Source organism: Palaemon carinicauda, chromosome 23 (assembly GCF_036898095.1).
Source record: "Palaemon carinicauda isolate YSFRI2023 chromosome 23, ASM3689809v2, whole genome shotgun sequence".
NCBI lineage: Eukaryota > Metazoa > Arthropoda > Malacostraca > Decapoda > Palaemonidae > Palaemon > Palaemon carinicauda.
Genome location: NC_090747.1, coordinates 50,342,953 through 50,347,952, shown reverse-complemented (window position 1 = coordinate 50,347,952; position 5,000 = coordinate 50,342,953).

Genomic DNA, 5,000 nt, shown 5'->3' with positions numbered 1-5,000 from the left:
AAGATAAGCACGATTTAGACGATCAATGGAGACCCAGTCTTCTTTGCCCCGAATGTTTAGAAGGAATTCTTTCGGACTGCTTCGGATCACACGGAAAGGGCCCTTGTAAGGGGGTGTTAGTGGTGGCTTCCTAGTGTCGTTGCGCAGGAAGACGTGCGTTGTAGAGTGCAAGTCCGTTGGTATTTGATGCTTCGCTGGGGGCTTGTAAGTCTGGCAGCATGGAGTAAATTTTCCTACGACGTGACGTATTTGCTGGAGATCGTCGGAGGAGGTTTTAGAAGGAAAAAATTCGGCAGGGACGACCAACGGGTCGCCATACACCATTTCAGCTGCCGAGACGTCAAGGGCGTCTTTAGGAGTGGTCCTTAGTCCCCGGAGGACCCAGGGAAGCTGAGTAAACCAGTTGCAATCCTTACAGCGGGACATCAAAGCTGCTTTGAGGGTGCGATGAAAACGTTCAACCATTCCATTGTCAGCGGGGTTGAAGGCCGTTGTCTGATGTAGGGTGATGCCCAGGAGATTCACTAATGACCTCCACAATTGAGAGGTGAAAGTGGTTCCCCTGTCAGAAATAATATGCTTAGGGATACCAAATCTTGAAACCCATATAGAGAGTAAGGCAGATGTACATGAGGCGGATGTTGCAGTTTCCATGGGAATGGCTTCAGGCCAACGAGTGGAGCAGTGGATGACAGTAAACAGGTAACGATGTCCTTGTGATGTGGGTAGGGGGCCTACAACATCGACGTGAATGTGTGCGAAACGACGCTGAGGTTGAGGAAAGGTGCTCACTCCTGAATCTGTGTGTCGATGTACTTTGGAAGTTTGGCAAGAAGTACAGGCGCGGACCCAATCCTTAGCTTCCTTAGAAATGCCGTGCCAAATGAACTTCGCCTTCAGCAGCTGTGCAGTAGAACGGCACGAGGGATGTGAAAGGCCGTCAATGAAATCATACACCTGTCGGCGCATGGGAGCAGGAATCCAAGGTCGCGGTCTACCAGTACTGACGTCACAGAGGAGGGTGGTGTTGGAGTCTTCGAGGGGAAACTCTTCCCAATGGAGGGACGTGCAGGATGTCTTACAAGCCTGATACTCTGTATCCTGTCGTTGGGCTTCAGCCAGGGCGTTGTAATCCAATCCCAGTTGAACGGCAGCCAACGTGTTTCTTGACAGGGCATCGGCAACGGGATTCATTTTCCCAGGGACATATTGGAGGGTGCAATTGTATTCAGCCACGGCGGAGAGATGTCGGCATTGACGGGTGGACCAGGCGCCAGACAGTCGAGTGAAGGCGTGCACCAGAGGCATGTGGTGTGTGCGAGTGACGAAGGGCGTAACTTTTAAGAAAAGGCGAAAGTGACGGTCAGCCAAGTGCACCGCCAGCAATTCTCGATCGAAGGTAGAATAACCCGATTCTGCCTTGGACAGTTTTCTGCTGAAGAAGGCCAATGAGCGGGGCGAGCCTTTGACCACCTGCTCGAGTACTGCATCAATAGCGATGTCGCTGGCATCGGTAAAGAGAAGGAGAGGGGCGTGTGGGATAGGAAAAGTGAGAGCTGCAGCAGTTGATAGGGCCTTCTTTGCATTGCAGAAGGCTGCTTCTTGAAGGGGACCCCACTTCAGGTCCTTTGCTTGCCCTTGAGGGAGGCGTAGAGGGGAGCAAGAGTGGCGGCAATGGCTGGAAGAAAACGGTGATAATAGTTGATCATGCCCAAGAATTCCTGCAGAGCTTTGACGGTCAAGGGCGCGGGGAAGTTCTAAACGGCTGCTACCTTCTCAGGGAGGGGATGGACTCCTCCAGGAGCGATATGGTGCCCTAAGAACGACACTTCGTTGGCGCCAAAGGTACACTTGTCGTACCGGACTACAAGGCCGTTTTGTTGCAGGCGGTCGAGCACGATCCGCAGGTGACGGAGGTGTTCCTCTTTTGAGGAGGAGAACACAAGTATGTTGTCCACATAACATACACAGAAAGGGAGGTCCCCTAAGATGCCATCCATGAGACGTTGAAACGTTGCCCCAGCATTATGAAGGCCAAAACAGGAGTAATTGAAGGTGTATGTGCCAAACGGAGTGGTGATGGTGGTCTTGGGGATGTCTTCTGGGTTCATAGGCACCTGATAATACCTCTTTAGGAGGTCGAGCGTAGAGAAAACCTTCGCTTTGTGCAGGTAGGAGGTCACGTCGGCAATGTTTGGGAGGGGGTAGTGATCCGGTTCTGTTTGCATGTTCAAGCGCCTGTAATCCCCGTACGGACTGAGGGAGCCGTCTTTCTTCAGAACGATATGTAAAGGTGACGACCATGGGCTGGAGGCCTTTTGACAAAGGCCCATTTCCTCCATTTCGGCAAACGTCTTTTTGGCGGCTGCCAATAGTTCCGGTGCCAGACTTCTGAATTTTGCGAAGACTGGGGGTCCCGTCGTCTTGATATGGTGACAAATACCGTGCTTGGCAGGAACCGTGGGCTTTTGGCGAAGTTCTGGAAGGAAAACTTCCGGGTACGACGTGAGGAAGTGGACGAAGGCATCCGTGGGTGCGCTGATGTGGAGAGAGAGGTTACAGGGGGCGGGTTGAAGAGGTGTCGACAAGTACGAGTCTGCGTTGACCAATCGTCGGTGGGCGACATCGACCAGAAGGTGGAAATGAGAGAGGAAATCCGCACCGAGGATTGGCATTGTGACGTCAGCAACGAGAAACTTCCAATTGAATTTACCGTTTCCGAACAATAATGTGAGGTTCTGGTAACCGTAGGTGGGTATCGCAGATCCGTTGGCAGCTACCAAGCGGACGTCGGCAGATGTAGACAGACTTAAGTCGTGCCTTGAAGAGTTTCCTTGGCAAAAGAGAACGACAAGCACCCGTGACTACCAAAAATCACACGTCCGTTCCTGCATCCTGTAAAAAGAAAAGATTAAAAACACAGGAGGCCACCGCCACAAGCGATGGCCTACTTACACGTTTTTTGGCCACTGACAATCCTTGGCACATTTCTTCGCGGTTGCCCCGAATCTGAAGTGGTAGTAGCAAAACTGCGGCGGATGGGAGGAAGTAAGTGGCAGTAGAAATCGTTCGTTGGGGCGCGAGCTATTGGTGGGTGGTGGGCGGCTTTGTCACCGCTTCGGCACGTCACGGTGTAGGCGTGTATGTCCTACGGCATTCATGTCAGCTTCGGTTGACGTTGAATAGGCATCCTTGTCGTCAGGGGTGGAGGCGTTGATGGAGGTCTTGAAGTGGCTGTCCATAAGGGCGTCGGCTTTGGTCATCAAGTCCTTTATGGGTAAACTATCGACATCGGGTATGGCAGTGCGTACAGGTTTGGGTAAACGGCGTATCCAAAGGGCACGAAGTAGGTTCACCTCACGAGGAGAGCCGTCTGCGGCAGGTTGAAGGCGAGCGATTCTGGTCATTTCCCCAACGGTTGTTGCAAGAGCTGAAAAAGCTTTGCTAAACGGGTAGCTGGCGACGGCGAGGTACTGCTGCAGAAGGTATGTTTTTAGGGTGTCATACGCTATTGGGGTGTCTCCTTGTTCACAAAGCCAGTCGGATATTTCTGGGAAGGTGTCCTCGGGTATCGCCGAGAGAACATATCCGCTTTGGTGGTTGAGCGAGTCACGCCTCTGATACGAAACTGGACTTCTGCGTGCTGAAACCAAGCAAACGCCTCTTTGCTGGCGAACGGTGAAAGTTTCAATGGGGCGGCCGTAGCGCCAACTGCTTTAGTAGAGTCCGTCATGGTACCAACGATGGAGGGGCGAGGGAGGTGGGGGTGGAAGGCAGTGGGAGCGAGTCGACTTCCGGGGTCAACTTCCGAGTGAGGGTTGTGAACTCAAAGGCAGGATGCAATCAACTGAGTTATTTTGTTATAGAACACTCTCCTTTATATACAAAACCTCAAGGCAACAAGACATAACAAGTTAAAAAGACAGACAATGTTACAGAGGAAACAGCAGACATGATTTTTCATGTTCGTTTAGTGCGAGGGAAGAGCGAATATGCAAGCATAATATATGCAAAAGGAATTATGTACAATTGTGTGACACACGGTTGGTACAATATGTTAAAATTCTCATACTATTGGCATACATATTTTGATTTCTTTAGTTTGTGTAACCGTTAAGGTTGTTTTTTGACATCTGAGCTAACATCCCTTTACTTTTTAACTTTAAATTTTTTCTTTTATTAATGCTTTTCTGTCCTGAATGATGAGTTTTCCCTGACGATATGTTAAGACATACGTGCCCTTGAATAAAGGGGAAGAATAGCGTTAATATATTAGCAAATAGATCAACATACTTATGCCAAATATTTATATTTTATTGAAGCTCTATTTCATTTGAATCGTGCCAGCTAAATATGTTAATGTCGCCAAAGTTCACTTTTTTATCTTATAGACCCACGAGTTCTAAAAGGTGTCTTTTCAAATTTCATAATGACCAAGTACTATCAATTTTCTGTTTAACAGTAATCTTCAATATTGTGGATATATTTTTAAGCAATCATTTTCAATTTATATTTTATGATATAACTATTAAGGTAAACTAAACCATGTGAAGGGAATAAAAATAAAGATTAAAATTTATCGAAAACACTGTATATATAAAATTAGATATATAATTTTATCACTTTTAAAGTTGATGGTTTTCACTGTGAAATATATCTCCAAAAATTTTATATTTTCCATTTCAAAGATTTTTCTCTACTCAGCCAAGGATTGTAATATTAATTTAGTTTCTATTTATGCATTTTATTTTCTAATTTCCCACTTCCTTTCATATCCCTTTGTATTTCCCTCCCGACTGCAGTTTTTTACTAGACATTTTTTTATATACTACTGCCTTTATTTATTTTTTCTATTTTTAATTTTGGGTTCACACAACCAAATTAGATTTTCTCCTTCTGAAATAGTTAATTTAGAAATTAATAGGATACATTCCATCACAAAGAAGCTGAATGCGGTGAATTGTAAACTAATTTATCGATTAATTATAATATTGTATTTT